The following is a 19,244-nucleotide window of genomic DNA, read 5'->3' as shown; positions in this document are numbered from 1 at the left end:
CGGCGTGCTCGTCATCCTCACTCGTTCGTGTTCACTTTGGGGCACTTAACGGTCACGTTTAATTCATTATTTCGCAAAATTAATCACGTTTAATGAGAGCCCCTAAAACACGAGTCTAAACATGATAAAGGCTCAGCTCCATACTTCCTATAGACTTCACAAACCAATTCTTTAGCTCGCAAAATACATGCGAACATACTGTCCTCTGGCTGACATACATCATAGCCAATACGATTTCATTATTAAACAGTGGAATCTCACGTCTTTTACATCTGAGAAATCACGACATTGGGCTAACAGCCTTTAACCCACAAATATCAAAAAAACTTCCTCTTTAAATAACTGAATTATCGTAAATTGCTTCTTGACTTCCCAGTACCATAAACTGTTTGGTTGCACTTTACAAATTTCTCCTGTTATGATCACTTTCTCTGTACAGCCACATTTGTCATGCTTATGTGCACTCAGCTAATAAACATAATAATATTCATTTATTATATCACCCCATTCACACCTTCATTCGCCCTACTAACTAAACATATTAAACCAACAGCAAGTAATAGAAGACGTGAAATATTGTCTTGACTGAATTTTGTAGTCCATAAGATGCTGATACCTTTCGACCATATCCGTAACTACTGGAAACAGCTGCTGGATCTGAGTGCACATCTGTCATGTTAGATCCATAACCAATTGTCCTTATCTGTCTCCTCGCTAACGTCCAATGCACATAGGCGCGATAGAAGACGCTACGCCTCAAAACATGGACGACGATCAGTTCAGACATGAAGAGAATAAGGAGCTTTTCATATGTTGTGCTACAGAGTAAGGTTGAAGCTTTAATGGGTTATTTAGGTAAAAAATGAAGAGATAAATGTGACTAAAGGGAGATATCAGCTGATAGGATGCGTCAATCCATCGTCAATTTGATGTTAGAGAGAAGTTTTTGAATAGAGGTGGGGAGGAGGTAAGGAAGTTAAAAATTGGGGACAAAGGCTTGAATATAATAAGCAGATCAAGTGAATGTAGATTTCAGTAGGTCTCAGAGATGACGAGGCTTTCATAGGACCGACTAACGTCAATAGCAATGTTACACCAGACAACAGATCGAAGACGACATAATCACAAAGTGAATAATGTCTGAAATCGATGAGTGTTAGTCCTGATCACCAGAAAAGTGTTAGGGTTGGGTTGGGTTGTTTGGGGGAAGGAACCAAACAGCGAGGTCATCGGTCTCATCGGATTAGGAAGGAAGTCGGCCGTGCCCTTTGAAAGGAACCATCCCGGCATTTCCCTGGAGCGATTTAGGGAAATCACGGAAAACCTAAATCAGGATGACCGGACGAGGGATTGAATCGTCGCCCTCCCGAATGCGAGTCTAGTGTGCAGAAAAGTGTTAGCCTAAGGAAAGTACGCAACTATATTTTCCGTCCCTTGGAAACGTGAAGCAATCGAACTAGATATCTCCACTATGTATTTTAAGAGATTATGCTTTCAGCAGCTTGTAGATTTATTTGAAATTACAGAAACATAAATGTTGTCTACTCTGTCGCGCTTTCTCAGTGGTCGCCGCCTGCGTTTTCAGATTGCGTTGCCGTTAAATGCTTTACTTTTCATGCATTGAAATAAACACATACACGGAATATACATCGTCTTTCTAGTTCAAAGAACAGATGATGTAGTGCAAATCTGTATGCTGGATTAATATGAGAGCAATTCAGAGTAATACTATGAACATACACTGTTAAAGGAAACCTTTTACCAATTATGTGTACCTTTCTTCAGCAACCACAATTTCTTAGCCTTTACCAAGGACAATTTATGATAGATTCTTAACGTGCTACGGCCATCCATAACACGTGAGTTAATCATAGGGCCAGAAATTAGTTACAATTTTTGAAATTTATTCCTCGTCTTTTCATTGTTTCTGCTGCACTGTAACAGGAGTAGGATTCGTTATGAATAGGAAGGTAGGGCAGGGAATGTGTTTCTGTGAACAGTTCAGTGACAGGATCGTTCTTATCAGAATCTACAGCAAACCAACACCGACAACAATAGTTCAGGTATACATGCCGACGTCGCAAGCTGAAGATGAAGAGATAGAGAAAGGATACGAGGGTATTGAAAGGGTAATACTGTATGTAATGGGGTATGAAAATCCAATAGTCATGGCGGACTGGAATGCAGTTGTAGGGGTATCAGTAGAAGAAAAGGTTACAGGAGAATATAGGCTTGGGACAAGGAATGAGAGAAGAGAAAGACTAATTGAGTTCTGTAACAAGTTTCAGCTAGTAATAGTGAATACTCCGTTCAAGAATCACAAGAGGAGAAGGTATACTTGGGAAAGGCCGGGTGATACGGGAAGATTTCAGTTAGATTACATTATGGTCAGACAGAATTCCGAAATCAGATACTGGATCGTAAGGCGTACCCAGGAACAGATACAGACTCAGATCACAATATAGTAGTGATGAAAAGTAGGCTGAAGTTTAAGACATTAGTCAGGAAGAATCAATACTCATAGAAGTGGGACACGGAAGTACTAAGGCATGGCGAGATACGGTTGAAGTTCTCTAACGGTATAGATACAGCAATAAGGAATAGCTCAGTAGGCAGTACAGTTGAAGAGGAATGGACATCTCTAAAAAGGGCCATCACAAAAGTTGGGAAAGAAAACATAGGTAGAAAGAGGGTAACAGAAGAAATATTTCAGTTGATCGATGAAAGGAGGAAGTACAAAAATGTTCCTGGAAACTCAGGTATACAAAAATACAAGTCTCTGAGGAATTAAATAAATAGGAAGTACAGGGAAGCTAAGACGAAATGGCTGCAGGAAATACGTGAAGCATCGAAAAGGAAATGATTGTCGGAAGGACTGACGCATCATACAGGAAAGTCTAAACAGCCTTCGGTGACATTAAAAGCAAGGGTGGTAACATTAAGAGTGCAACGGCAATTCCACTGTCAAATGTAGAGGAGAGAGCAGATAGGTGGATAGAATACAGTGAAAGCCTCTATGAGGGGGAAGATCTGTCTGATATGATAGGAGTCGATTTAGAAGAGATAGGGGTTCTAGTATTAGAATCATAATTCAAAAGAGTTTGGGTGGACTTAAGATCAAATAAGACGGAAGCAATAGAAAACATTCCATCATAATTTCTAAAATCATTGGGGGAAGTGGCAACAACACGACTATTCACGTTCGTGTGGACTAGTCTGGTGACATACACCTGACTTTCAGTAAAGCATCATCCACACAATTTCGAAGACTGCAAGAGCTGACAACTGCGGCAATTATGGCACAATCAGCTTAACACCTTATGCATACATGTTTCTTACAAAAATAATATACAGAAGAATGAAAAAGAAAATTGAGGATGCGACAGATGACGATCAGTTTGGCTTTAGAAAAGTAAAGGAACGAGAGAGGCAATTGTGACGCTGCGGTTAATTATGGAAGGAAGACTAAAATCAAGACAAGTTCATGGGATTTGTCGATCTGGAAAAAGTATTCGACAATGTAAAATGGTGCAAGATGTTCAAAATTCTGAAAAGTGTAGGGACAAGCTATAGGGAAAGACGGGTCATACATAATATTTACAACAGCCACGAGGGAATAATAGGAGTGGACGACCACGAACGAAGTGCTCGTATTAAAAAGGGTGTAAGACAAGGATGTAGCCTTTCGCCTCTACTGTTCAATCTATACATCGAGGAAGCAATGATGGAAATAAAAGAAAGGTTGAGGAGTGAAATTAAGATTCAAGGTGAAATGATATCAATGATACGATTCGCTGATGACATTGCTATCCTGAGCGAAAGTAACGAAGACTTACACGATCTGCTGAACGGAATGAACAGCCTAATGAGTACACAGTATGGACTGAGAGTGAATCGAAGAAAGACGAAGGTAATGAGAAGTAGTAGAAATGAGAACAGCGAGAAACTTAGCAACAGGATTGATGGTCATGAAGTAGATGAAGTTAAGGAATTCTGCTAACTAGGCAGTAAAATAACCAATGAGGACATCAAAAGCATGCTAGCTATAGCAAAAAAGGCGTACCTGGCCAAGAGACGTCTACTAATATCAAATATCGTCCTTAATTTGAGGAAGAAATTTCTGAGAATGTACATCTGGGGTACAGCATTGTTGATGTTGTTGTGGTCTTCAGTCCTCAGACTGGTTTGATGCAGATCTCCATGCTACTGTATCCTGTGCAAGGTTCTTCATCTCCCAGTACCTACTGCAACCTACATCCTACTGAATCTGCTTAGTGTATTCATCTCTTTGCCTCCCTCTACGATTTTTACCCTCCACGCTGCCCTCCAATACTAAATTGGTGATCCCTTGATGCCTCAGAACATGTCCTACAAACCGATCCCTTCTTCTGGTCAAGTTGTGCCACAAACTTCTCTTCTCCCCAATCCTATTCAATACTTCCTCATTAGTTATGTGATCTACCCATCTAATATCCAGCATTCTTCTGTAGCAAAACATTTCGAAAGCTTCTATTCTTTTCTTGTCCAAACTATTTATCCTCCATGTTTCACTTCCATACATGGCTACACTCCATACTAATACTTTCAGAAAAGACTTTCAGACACTTAAATCTATACTCGATGTTAACCAATTTATCTTCTTCAGAAACGCTTTCCTTGCCATTGCCAGTCTACATTTTATATCCTCTCTACTTCGACCATCATCAGTTATTTTGCTCCCCAAATAGCAAAACTCCATTACTACTTTAAGTGTCTCATTTCCTAATCTAATTCCCTCAGCATCACTCGACTTAATTCTACTACATTCCATTATCCTCGTTTTCCTTTTGTTGATGTTCATCTTATATACTCCTCTCAAGACACTGTCCATTCCATTCAACTACTCTTCCAAGTCCTTTGCTGTCTCTGACAGAATTACAATGTCATCGGCGAACCTCAAAGTTTTTATTTCTTCTCTATGGATTTTAATAGCTACTCCGAATTTTTCTTTTGTTTCCTTTACTGCTTGCTCAATATACAGATTGAATATCACCGGGGAGAGGCTACAACCCTGCCTTACTCCCTTCCCAACCACTGCTTCCCTTTCATGTCCCTCGACTCTTATAACTGCCATCTGGTTTCTGTACAAATTGTAAATAGCCTTTCGCTCCCTGTATTTTACCCCTGCCACCTTTAGAATTTGAAAGAGAGTATTCCAGTCAACATTGTCAAAAGCTTTCTCTAAGTCTACAAATGCTAGAAACGTAGGTTTGCCTTTCCTTAATCTTTCTTCTAAGATAAGTCTTAAGGTCAGTATTGCCTCACGTGTTCCAGTATTTCTACGAAATCCAAACTGATCTTCCCCGAGGTCGGCTTCCACTAGTTTTTCCATTCGTCTGTAAGGAATTCGTGTTAGCATTGCAGCTGTGGCTTCTTAAACTGATTGTTAGGTAATTTTCACATCTGTCAGCACCTGCTTTCTTTGGGATTGGAATTATTATATTTATCTTGAAGTCTGCGGGTATTTCGCCTGTCTCATACATCTTGCTCACCAGATGGTAGAGTTTTGTCATGACTGGCTCTCCCAAGGCCATCAGTAGTTCTAATGGAATGTTGTCTACTCCCGGGGCCTTGTTTCGACTCAGGTCTTTCAGTGCTCTGTCAAACTCTTCACGCAGTATCGTATCTCCCATTTCATCTTCATCTACATCCTGTTCCATTTCCATAATATTGTCCTCAAGTACATCGCCCTTGTATAGATCCTCTATATACTCCTTCCACCTTTCTCCTTTCCCTTCTTTGTTTAGAACTGGGTTTCCATCTGAGCTCTTGATGTTCATACAAGTGGTTCTCTTGTCTCCAAAGGTCTCTTCAATGTTCCTATTGGCAGTATCTATCTTACCCCTAGTGAGATAAGCCTCTACATCCTTACATTTGTCCTCTAGCTATCCCTGCTTAGGCATTTTGCACTTTCTGTCGATCTCATTTTTGAGACGTTTGTATTCCTTTTTGCCTGCTTCATTTATTGCATTTTTATATTTTCTCCTTTCATCAATTAAATTCAATATTTCTTGTGTTAACCAAGGATTTCTACTAGCCCTCGTGTTTTTACCTACTTTATCCTCTGCTGCCTTCACTACTTCATCCCTCAAAGCTGCCCATTCTTCTTCTACTGTATTTCTTTCCCCCATTCCTGTCAATTGTTCCCTTATGCATTGTATGGTAGTCAAACACGGACTATGGGAAAACCGGAACAGAAGAGAATCGAAGCATTTGAGATGTGGTGATATAGACGAATGTTGAAAATTAAGTGCTCAGGTAAGGTAAGGAATGAGGAGGTTCAACGCAGAATCGGAGAGGAAAGGAATATGTGGAAAACACTGATAAGGAGAAGAGACAGGATGATAGGACATCTGTTAAGACAAGAGAGAATGGCTTCCATGGTACCATAGGGAGCTGTAGAGGGCAAAAACTGTAGAGGAAGGCAGAAATTGGAATACATCCAGCAAGTAATTGAGGACGTAGTTTGCCAGTGCTGCTCTGAGATGAAGAGGTTAGCACGTCAACATATTTATGTGTTTCACATTGTAAGATAAGAGGTTAATTTAATCGAGAGATAAGCCATTTCAATTGTGAAATGCTGGTACGTTACTAACGTGTGTAACTGCCAGAATATTGAATGCCAGTACTGTCATTGTGTTCTACAGGTGACGGAAGTGAGTTTCTTGAACAGAGTTCCATGCCTGCTGCACTTGGTCGGTCATTACATGGACGGTTAATGATGTTTGTGGATGACACTGAAGTTGTCGTCCTATGATGTCCCATATGAGCTCGATTGATCTGGTGATTAGGCAGGCCAAGACAACATGTCGACAATCTGTAGAGTATGCTGGGTTACAATAGCGGTATGTGGACGAGTGTTATTATGTTGGAAAACACCCCATGGAATGGCAGTGCAACAGGTCGAGTCTCCAGACTGACGTACAATTTTGCAGTCAGCATGCATGCGAGAATCATGACAGTGCTCATACGAATCGTACTATGGACCATAACTACAGCGGCAAGTTGTTAGCTGCAGGCTCTTAAACGGCCTCCTAACTAACATATGGCCATCACTGGCTCCGAGGCAGAACCCACTTTCATCAGAAAACACAACAGACCTCCATCCTACCCTCCTATGAATTCTTGCTTGAAACTACTGAAGTCTAAAATGGCGGTGGTTCAGGGTCGATGGAATGCATGCTACAGTTCGTCTGGTTTGGAGCTGTCCTTGAAGTAACGGATTTGTAGCAGTTCGTTGTGTTAGTGAAATTGCTGCTGCAGATGTAGAAACACGTCTACCAACTTTCGCTTATGTCGGACAACTCCTTCTTGGCGTTATGACTGAAGACGATTATAGTCGAGTAAATGATCTTCCAGGACGAAGAGGTATCTGGAGACGCCCAGACAGCGGTGGGACATCAACTTAAATGTCGCCTGGCCTTCAGCCCTATAACCAGGAGCGATGGTCTGGCGTGCTATTTCTTTTCATAGCAGGACCCCTTCAGTTGTCACCCTTACCGGACATCAGTAAGTCGCCGATATTCTGTCCCCTGTTTTTTTGCCCATCGTGACAAAACAGCCTGAGCTGAAATTTGAGCAAGATGATGGCTGCCCGCACAAAGCATCACTTTCTACTGCTTTTCTTCGTGCTTGAGAAAACTTGACCTTGCCAGTAAGCTCACCACTTCTCTCCCCAACTGAAAACATTTTGAGCATTATGGGCAAGGCCCCCCAACCAGCTGACGATGTTGACGAACTGACGTGCCTATAGGAGAGGAACCAGCACAACATCCCTCAGGACATCCAGCACCCACATCTATCAGTACAAAGCAGATTAACTGCTTGTATAAGGGCCAGAGGTGGACGAGCGCTTCCTTCCCTTGCTCCATTTGTGAATCTCGCTCTATTGAATAAATCATCCAGTTTTTATGAAATTTTAATCATTTGTTTGCTTGTACACGTATATCATATCTGCCGATATCTGTTCCATTTGGATAATTCCTTGTGATGCGTCTCTTTTTTTAACTCTTAAAGGGTATGTCCCAACTATGGACATGCAGAAAGGCTACTGCCAAATCGAGGCGGATCAGAGTGAGTGGGAAATGACTACATTCATAATTCCTGAAGGCCTCTGTTGAGTTAAAAGTTATTACGTTACTATTATTTAACGCTGCAACCACATTTCAACAGAGATGGACAATTTGCTTCGGTACGTCAGATGGACAAAGTGCCTTTGTTCTCTCAGTGACTTTGCTCTTTCTTAAAACATTTTAAGAGCATTGAAGTTGCCTCAGCAACTATGTTTATGTGTGTTCAGGCTGCAGGTCTCCACTTGAATCCAAAAATGTGCCTCTTCATCATCCAAGAAAGAAAAATCTTTATAAACCCAGTGAACTGCAATGCGATCCATTTTTATCCAAAGAAAATACGGGCAATCACAGATTTTCCGACTCCTCAGAACATCTGTGTTGTGAGTTCTCGCGGAATGTGGTTGTACTATCAGCTACACATAAAAGATCTCCGTACCAAGGCGCTCCCTTGCAGGATCTAATACATGGAGATATCAAATTCTCCTGGAAAGGGGAAGAAGGATGATGTTACCTTGTACTGAAGGAGGTGTCAACACCTTTTCCAGCTCTATCGTTGTGTGGCAGGACATATCAAGAAGGTTCTGAAAAGGTGATAGCTAAGCTTCCAGGGTGTCCTTAAAGTCTGAGAAGAACTACCCGATAGAGAAAGTGTGCTTCGCGTATGTTTGGGCCAGCAACAAGTTCTGGCCGTTTTTATTTGGCAAACCTTTCCCATTGTGATGGACTACCACTCTCTATGCTGCCTGCCTAACCTGAGGGCTCCATTGGGTCGACCTGTGAGATAGACACTGCAGCTTCGGAATACGACGTCACAGTGGCACAGAAAAACGGACGGAAACGTAAGGGCACTGACTGTCTTTGAAGACATACTTTGGCATCAACAAAAGTGTGAATGAAATCTCAGTCATCGCTGTATTAAGTGACATTGCTACTGAACAGATAGAAGGTCCCAGCACTGCTGAAAACCATATAAGCCTTGAAGAATGAGTAACCACCTAAAGGACTGCAATTAATTAACATATCTATGTGTAAAAGGAACGAGGATCCAATGGGGGCAGAAAAGGTTGCTTGTCGCCCCAAATCATCTATGGCCAGCATTCGTAAGATATATCCACAGCGCTCCTACCTCTGATCCCCCGGAACATTCCTTGAAGACTCTAGACACAAGTCATAGGTATCATTGACTAGGTCTCTACCGATCCATTAAACGCTATGTGAGCCACTGAAAGGAATTCCAACGAGTCAAATTGTCGCGTCCCAAGCGTGGGTATTGCGAGGGATTGAGCGACACGGTTCGTGGATGGGATTTAGCCGGTTGACCTTAGTGAGAGGGAGACTTTTTGATCCGGCTAAGATGTAGAAGGTACTAGGCTAGGAAGCGGGTAGAATTAAAGTCTTGATAACTTTAACAAATTGCAGTTTATTCTAAATGAATACAGCTCACCCTAACTGCGCGGTGATTGCATTCACAGGAAGGCCAAGTCTAATACAGAGACTGTGACTGACTCCACCGTTCCGACTGCCTACTAGAAGCTCTGCAATATTTCTAACACCCTACGTTAGAGTCCCCCGGCTACGCCATGACGGGCTCCAGCGACTATCTCCGGCTGCCTGCCTACAGCCCGTCCCTCAGCCCATGTCGGCTGCTGCTATCACGCTCTAACTACTCGACCCGACCAGACAAGACCCGACAAGACCCTCAGAGCGGCGTGCTCTCGGGTTTTGTTAGCGTTTCCCCTTCGACCCCGCCAGCGCTTGGCATGACGTAGCGTCGAAGGCAACTTGTCCTTATTTGGTATTGTTAAAGCATTGTTGTTGCTATTGTTCTTCAGAGGCTGAGTGGAGGGATAGAGGCTCCTCTCCCTATATGGTCACGCACTGCGTCCTGAGCCCTTCATTGGCTCCTCATGACGTAGCGCTGTCCCCACCAAGGGCCCTCTTTCTTTCTCTCTCCACTCCCAGACCTCTCTCTCTAGCCAGGAATGCATCTATTTATACTCGTTACTTGATTGCTTATCATGAGTCCCTGCACAGACCATCGTTTGTATCTGCTGGCTGTTTACTTTCTTATCAAGCACCCAGCTGCCCAACAGTTTGAGTGCCGCCTCGGCTGACCCTTCGGCCACGCCTGGCGTCCAGCGCTACAACTTTAACTTCTTCCTACGTACTATTCTCAAAGTACTGCAATTAGACTTGGCTTGTTCCTGCGGTTACAACACCTCCCCCGCCAGGGAAATTGGCGTTACTCCTCAGAGTAGCGTCAATTGTGATTCTCTCATTTTATTTGCTTATATTTTCTTTTGTTACATCAACACTTCATATGTTTTCTTTTTCTTTCATATACACTTAATTCCATTAAGTTCTTTGTGAGATACAATCATTTTATACATACATTTATCAAGATACACTTTTTTCTCAAATCATTGATTCAATTACAATCAAGGTACATTTTTAAAACATTGATACAAAATACCATTTTCATTCAACATTGGTAATTACAAGTACGTACAGTTTCATAAAACATGGACAAAACACTAAAATTGATTACACCTTTTCAGAAGACGCTTCTAATATATTTTAACTTTTGAGCATTTACAATGGCATTTATCATTTCTCGTACTCTTCTTCGATTTGGCCAAACACTGCCGCTAATTGTAATACTTGTTCCGTTACAGTGGCGAAAGTTGCTACTCGTTTGAAACCCATATCTGTTTCCTTCACGTATTCTTTCATGAACCTTTCTAGTCTCTGCATGCCTGTCCTTAGAATTTGTTCATTTGATTCTAGTGTACAGTATTCCTTTGGGTTCTGTTTCAGATCATACTGTCCTTTACTGATTACCTTACTTCTTATAATAAAATCCCTAGCCACTCTATGGGCTTCCTGCATTCTTGCTCTTAGCTTATTGACATACGAATCATAATCGTAACTTACCTGCGATGTTTCTTGCTGCAGTACTCCTGGTATGTAAACCTTCCTTCCGTACATTAACTCGAATGGTGTATAACCTGTGCTGCTGTGTGGTGTAGTGTTGAACACAAAAATTGCATACGGCACCCATTTGTCCCACGAACTTTGATCTCCTGTTACAAAGTGTCTGAGATATTCTACAATTGTTCTATGACTCCTTTCTAAGCACCATTTGACTCAGGGTGGTACGCTGTAGTGTTTATACGTTTTACCTTCAACACTTTACATACCCTTTTGAATACGTCACTCAGAAAATTCGATCCTTAGTCTGTTAACAAAACTGATGGAATCCCATATCTTAGTGCTATATTTTCTACAAATGCTTCTGCTACAGTTTCAGCGTCTTGCTTGTCAATCGGGACTGCTACGGTGAATTTGCTCAGATCGTCTTGGAATGTTAGCACGTACTTTTTCCCTGTACTAGATACATCTAGTGGACCCACTATATCCATTGCACATTTTGCAAATACTGTTTCAGCTGAGTCTGTAATTTCTAAGGGCATCCTTGTTTTCATTTTGTGTGTTTTTGTTCTTTTGACATGATGGACACTTCCTAATATAATTTTCAATGTCCCGCTTCATTCCGCGCCACTGCTTGTACGCTTTTATCCTCTCGAATGTCCTATGCATTCCCTGGTGCCCTCCCAAGGGATTATCGTGCATCTCCTTCAATATACTTTCCTTTTCTTCGGGGCTAATTTCATTACTATTTGTTTCCTGGTCTATCTCACCTGACACTTGAGCTTGCCGCACGTTTACGGAACTCTGTTCCGGCTTTGCTTGTGCTACTGAGGTTCTTTCTGCCTCCACATTTCGCTTTGAACTTATCTCTTCCTTTCCTTCCTGCCTTATCCGGCTTAACGCGTCCGCATTACTGTTTAGCCTTCCTGGCTTATATACTACCTCGTAGTCGTACTCTTCGAGCTTCAGTCTCCACTTTAGGAGCCTTGAACTCGGATCCTTCACACTAAATATCCATGTTAGTGGCTTATGGTCTGTCACCACTGTGAATTTTCGCCCATACACGTATGGTCTAAACTGCTTTACCGCGTACACTATTGCCAACAACTCCTTTTCCGTTGTACTATAGTTCAGTTCTGCTTTGTTCAGTGCCCTGGATGCATATGCAAACGGCAAGTCTTCGCCAATCTTTTTCCCTTGCGATAACACGGCGCCCAACGCTGCGTTACTCGCATCCGTTGTGATTATAAATGGTTTCGTAAAGTCAGGATACTGAAGTAACGGCGGATTCACTAATTTCTCTTTCAGTTCCTCGAACGCATTCTTTTGTCGTTCTCCCCATTGGTACTCTACTCCTTTCTTTAAGAGCTCATGGAGAGGTTTCGCAATTTTGCTGAAGTTTGCAATGAAACGTCGATAGTACCCTATCAATCCTAGAAACCCTTTTAGTTCTTTTGTTGTTCTCGGCTGTGGGAAGAACTTCACCTTCTCCACCTTTGCCATATCCGGTGATATTCCCTTGTCCGTGATACAATGACCTAGGAAGATTACCTCCTTCCTCAGAAATTCACACTTGTCTGGTTGCAACTTCAAAATGTGCTCTCGCAATCTGTCAAATATTTCCCGTAGTTTTTCGTTATGCTCCTGCAGGTTTTTCCCATAACATACTATGTCGTCCAAATAGACAAAACATTTCACACCTTGCAAACCTGCCAATACTGTGTTCATCAGTCTCTGGAAAAATCCTGGGGCTCCCTTCAGTCCCATCGGCATTCTTTTGTATTCGTAATGTTGATAGTTTGAGCTGAATGCCGTTTTCTCTCTGTCTTTCTCGTCCGTCAATATTTGATGGTACCCGCTTGCGAGGTCAAGCGTCGAGAAGTACTTGGCTTGCCCTAATTGATCCAGGATATCGGAGATATTCGGTAGTGGAAATGCATCGCCTATCGTGATGTCATTTAATTGCCGGTAGTCCACTACGATTCTTCATTTCTGCTTGCTACTGGCATCTAACTTCTTTGGAACTAACAGTAACGGTGCGTTCCATGCGCTCTTGCTTTCGACAATTATGTCATCCTTCAGCATCTGTTCTATTTGCTCTTTTAGCACTTCCTTTTGCGCTCCAGGGATCCTGTACGGTCTAGCGTTCACTACCTTCCCCGCGTGTTCCGGCGCAATCGGTATTCTATGTTTCACTGCAGAAGTATAGGACAGTTTGTCCCCTGGTAGATGAAATACATCTCCGTACTCCGTGCAGACCTCTGCTAGAGCGCTCTTTTCTTCGACGTTCAAATGATCCATTCTGAGTTGCCTTCGCAACACACTAGCACGACTTTCCGTCTTACCTACTGCATCAGTGCTACATTTTACTTTCGCTATTCTTTCTAGTTCTTCCGTTATTAATCTGACACATCCTAGTCGAACTCTGTCCTCTGACACGTTCAATGCACTTACTATGTATCTCCCATTTCGCACTTTTACTAAGGACTCAGGTACATGCACCCCTTGTGCAATCTCCTGCCTCGGTATGACCATTTCTCTTTCGATTCCCCGTGGTACCTTTCCGTCCACTTTCAACAACATTATTCTTTCTTCCCGGGGCCCTATCTCCCCGCCTATTTCTGAATCTGCTTCTATCTCTTGTACCTTTGGTTCTTCCTCTACTACTAAGGGTATATCTCGCCCTTTTAGCCGTATTACTTTACCCACATAGTCCAGCTTGACTCTATGCTCTGTTAAGAAATTTCTCCCTATCAGTCCGTCGTACGGAATGTCTAGACCTCTACCGTACACGTGAAATTTCTGTCTCACCTTTTCAGATCCGTCTATACTTAAGTTTATTTGTACCGTGCCTATTGTGCTAACGGCTTCACTCGTTACACCCTTTAACCGAAGCTTTTCTGTTTCATTGATTCCAAGCATACTCTTTACCGGAATACTTGTCCTCTTTAGCAAGCACAATTGTGCTCCTGTGTCTATTAGTAGTTTCAATTGCTTCTTTAGTTCTACGCAGTACAATATGACCACGTCGTTTTCTGTTGCACAGTCGATTACCTTCACTGTGGGTTCACCTATCGCAACAAGGCCCGACTGCTCGGCCTTGCCGCCTCTTAGTTTCCCTGTACCACCTTGCCTGTTTTGCTCGATACTGGCACCCTGCCTTTTCTCCAGGCGTGCCAGGGCCCTTCGTGGCAATCTTTCGCGTAGTGGCCCTGCCGCTTACACTTAAAACACGCAACATCTTTTACTCTTGTGCACGGAACTCCGCAGTTCCCTGGTAAATTACACTGTGGACATCTCCACTCTCGTAACCCTCCATCGGTTTCTCTGTGATTTCCTCTGAATTCCCTTACATCTATCGGGTGAACTTTTCTTAACCGCACCCGGTATTCCATGTCTGTGTGTCCCGGCTTGTCACAGCCATAGCAAAAGTTTGTAAACGCTCTACCCGTCATGGCTCGTACTCTATGCTCTGGCCTGCTTTTCCTACACTTGCTGGCTATGTGACCTCTCAGCCCACAATTGAAACATTTCAACTCTTTACTTTTTCTCGCGTTTTTACAGCTTCTTTATTTCGAGTGTACGTTACCCTCGGGGCTAGTCCCCGCTCTTTCATGGACAATATCGCACTCTCCTCCTGCAGTGCCAACTCCACTGCTGCTGCCAACGTAATTTCATCGCCTCTGCTTGCTTCTCACTATTGTTTGTATTCTGTCATTACTTAAACCCTGTATAAAGCACGCTCTTCCTAAGGAATCAACTAGTTCTATCGCACCTTTCAAGTTTTCTCTGGCCGTAACTCCGTTTACTGCTTCTCGAAAATCTCTCTGCATTTCATCTATTCTGCTTGCCCACATTGCTACTGGTTCCCCTTGTCCCTGTCTGGCTTGGAAAATTTTACATGCGTAGTAGTCTATAGTACGCTTGCTGGCATAGTTTTCTTCTAACACGCGTTTCACCTCTTGCCACGTACCTGTGTGTTCACGCACCTGCAATCTCGACCTGGCCTCACCGATTATCTTCGCTTTAACGAACTTCAATAACGTTTAGTGTTCCTCTGGCTTTACTAATTCAAAATCTGGATCTACATTTTCGATAAATTCCCTTAAATCCTTCTTGTTCCCTTCGAACACTTTCGACACAACACATACGGCCTCCTTCACTGACATCTTACCATTAGTGGAGGATGACGCAACTTCATTAGTTAGGGGCATCTTAACTAAGTTAATACTTTACACAACAAAATACAATACAGTTTTACAAGTACCGCTTCTCTTGTGGTGCGCCGTCTGCTCTGTTGATCCGCGTCGTCCCGCGCTGCTCCGCGCTCTCTTTGTGCCCGCGTTGTCCCGCGCTGCTCCGCGCTGTCTCTGCGCCCGCGCTGTTCCGCGCTGCTGCGATGCGCCGGCCGCCGCTCTGCTGGGCTGTGCCGACCCCGTCGCTCTCCTCGGCTGCCGCTGCTACGGCTGCTGCCGCTTCTGCTGCTGCTCGGCCCGGACCCTCGGACTCGAACGCTGGCTGCTCAGGTACCTCCGTGCCTCGTCGCTCCTCGTCGCGCTGCCGCTGTCCTGCGTTGCCCTGCACCCGCGAGGACTACCTTTCTGGACTCTGACGTACTGGTGCTACAAATGCTGAAAGTTGCGAGTCGCCACAACTTCCTGCCAACTGCCACAGTCGCTGTAGCAAAATCTAATGGCTCCTACCTCCTATTTGCCTATGCGCCTTTGTGATAACCCCACACCTGGCACCAAAAAGTTTTTATTTATGTCGCGTCCCAAGCGTGGGTATTGCGAGGGATTGAGCGACACGGTTCGTGGATGGGATTTAGCCGGTTGACCTTAGTGAGAGGGAGACTTTTTGATCTGGTTAAGATGTAGAAATCCCTGGTGTGAAGGTACTAGGCTAGGAAGCGGGTAAAATTAAAGTCTTGATAACTTTAACAAATTGCAGTTTATTCTAAATGAATACAGCTCACCCTAACTGCGCGGTGATTGCATTCACAGGAAGGCCAAGTCTAATACAGAGACGGTGACTGACTCCACCGTTCCGACTGCCTACTAGAAGCTCTGCAATATTTCTAACACCCTACGTTAGAGTCCCCCGGCTACCCCCTGACGCGCTCCAGCGCCTATCTCCGGCTGCCGGCCTACAGCCCGTCCCTCAGCCCATGTCGGCTGCTGCTATCACGCTCTAACTACTCGACCCGACCAGACAAGACCCGACAAGACCCTCAGAGCGGCGTGCTCTCGGGTTTTGTTAGCGTTTCCCCTTCGACCCCGCCAGCGTTTGGCATGACGTAGCGTCGAAGGCAACTTGTCCTTATTTGGTATCGTTAAAGCATTGTTGTTGCTACTGTTCTTCAGAGGCTGAGTGGAGGGATAGAGGCGCCTCTCCCTATATGGTCACGCACTGCGTCCTGAGCCCTTCATTGGCTCCTCATGACGTAGCGCTGTCCCCACCAAGGGCCCTCTTTCTTTCCCTCTCCACTCCCAGACCTCTCTTTCTAGCCAGGAATGCATCTATTTATACTCCTTACTTGATTGCTTATCATGAGTCCCTGCACAGACCTTCGTTTGTATCTGCTGGCTGTTTACTTTCTTATCAAGCACCCAGCTGCCCAGCAGTTTGAGTGCCGCCTCGGCTGACCCTTCGGCCACGCCTGGCGTCCAGCGCTACAACTTTAACTTCTTCCTACGTGCTATTCTCAAGGTACTGCAATTAGACTTGGCTTGTTGCTGCGGTTACAACAAAATGCTTGACACAATTACCTGCGGAGCGTCTCGTGTCGACTCTGCCTGTAGCATTAGCATTCCATCATTTGGGAAGGCTCAGAGTCAACAAATGGGAATCTATGGATAATAGTATGCACAGACTACTTCACCAATTATGCTGTTCGCAAAGCTGTACCCAATACCGAAACCCTGGAAACTGCCAAGTTCATTGCAGAAGTTATCATTTTGAAACAAAAGTACTTCATGTATTGATCCCTAATCGTGTGAAAATTTCCCAGTCGAGACAAGTCTGATAGGTAATTTCTCATTGTGACATCACCCCCAGGATGACAACTGCCTACCATCCCCAAAAGAATGGCCTCACAGAACGCTTTAACCAGACTTTGGCAGATATGCTCTCAGTGCATTTTGGTGTCAGAGAGATTGGAATACTAAACTGCTGATGATGACATCCCCCTACGCCGGCCGGTGTGGACAAGCGGTTCTAGGCGCTTCAGTCTAGAACCGCACGACCGCTACGTTCGCAGGTTCGAATCCTGCCTCGGGCATGGATGTGTGTGATGTCCTCAGGTTAGTTAGGTTCAAGTAGTTCTCAGTTCTGGGGGACTGATGACCACCGATGTTAAGTCCCATAGTGCTCAGAGCCATTTGAACCATTTGAACTTTCCCCTACAGCACAGCGGCGCAAGACATTATGAGCTCCATTATTTTCTTTCTGCTCCAGTGACCAAGCCAAAACAGAATTGGGTGTAATGCTTCCATTTAATCAGATGATACTCAAGATGACTACATGAGATACCTCATCACTAGGACCGAAGTAGCAAGGCAGTTGGAAACATATGGACGAGGACGCTCTAGAGAAAGACCAAAAGGCAACCAAGGAGACGGATCTTTAGGTCTGTGCAGAGAATGAGATCATCGCAAAAGTTAGTAAAGCACTATTACTTGCTGTACCGTGTCCTTCGTCGCTTGTCGGACGTCACATACGACGGATTTTCATCTTTCATCAAGAAATCAGAAGCACAGAGATGTTGTCCACATCCTCCATATCAGTTCCTAGTATAGTGCAAAGGCGCAAATCGACGGTTGGAGATTCAAGGATACTGAAGACCAACCCGACGAACGAAAGGCTTCGACAGGAGAGGCTGCCATCGAATCTGATAGCGGATATAACAACGTGACCCGAACGCGTGGATCCACCAGTGCCGCCACACGAAGTACTACTGACGAGTTCCATATCCATGGTGCTGCAGTCGGCTCCACCGAGGGCTTCTGAAACAGCGGGTCTCAGTTTTCTCAGTTTCGTTAGGACAGGAAGCAATGGCGCCAGCTACGGTGCATGCGGTGTGGTGTAGTGGTTAACGTCGTTGACTGGCTTATTGTGGGAAGCTGCCTCACATTTGACCATCAGAAATTACTTGTTATTTCGGATTTATCATTTCTGGAAAGTTCTTGAAACATTTTGTGTTTGTAGCTTTTGTAAATCTGGAATATTCGATGGTTCTACAAATACAAGCATTCTGGAACAGTCGACGTTTGTATAAATAACTGTTCTCCATTCAGGAAATTAGTTCCCTTTTGGCTGTACGTTGGTGGCTGCAACAAATGTGCTTCCAGTTCTATGTGTTGTGCTTGATTCGAGACCCTGCCTTCGTATTTGGACCTGTCATTTCAACGTGTCAGTATTATACGTAGTAAAACATCTTAAATATGTATTTTTTAAATTGCAGAGTCATTTTTCTGGTGCTTCGTTATTGAATGTAATATGGCTCACTAACGCTAGTTATTAGTACTCTCTAGCATTCATTGTAGTGCTGGTTTTGGGCGTCCATGTAATTGTACATTTGAAAATGGTGCCTGACAGCAAGGTTTTTTGTGAAAATGGTGAGTTAGGAAGAGACTTACTCTTCTTGGAATTCTAAGCAGGCTGTGACTTATGATCCCGTATAGAAGGCACATAGGTGATTGTGGCATTTAGTGGCTGAAAACTCCTGTGATTAACCTGAATCAAACAATTGTACTGCAGCTTATCATTGTCACCCATACCCTCTTTTTAGCGTGTTGTAGATGTCTTACCGACAGCACAAGAGTGAGAAAAACAACAAGTGAAAGACGACACCGCGATGATTTTCAGCTGTGAAAGGAATTTTTTTATTTTACTGTTATCATTATTTATCGGTTTTCTAACGGGTTTGATGCGGCCCGCCACGAACCCCTCAGCTGTCAGCGTTCCCACCTCTTCATCTCGGAGTACCACTTGCAACCTACTAGTTCAATTATTTGCGGGATATACCTAAATCTCTGTCTACCTCTACAGCTTTTACCGTCTACAGCCCCCTCTAGTACTATGAATGCGATTCTCCGATGTCATGACAGATGTTCTGTCATACTTTCCCTTCCTATTGTCACTGTTTTCCATATATTTCTTACCTCGCCGATTCTGCTGAGAATTTCTCCATTCCTTACCTTA

This window comes from Schistocerca serialis, chromosome 5, assembly GCF_023864345.2.
Source record: "Schistocerca serialis cubense isolate TAMUIC-IGC-003099 chromosome 5, iqSchSeri2.2, whole genome shotgun sequence".
Lineage (NCBI taxonomy): Eukaryota > Metazoa > Arthropoda > Insecta > Orthoptera > Acrididae > Schistocerca > Schistocerca serialis.
Note: the sequence above shows the minus strand (reverse complement) of the source record.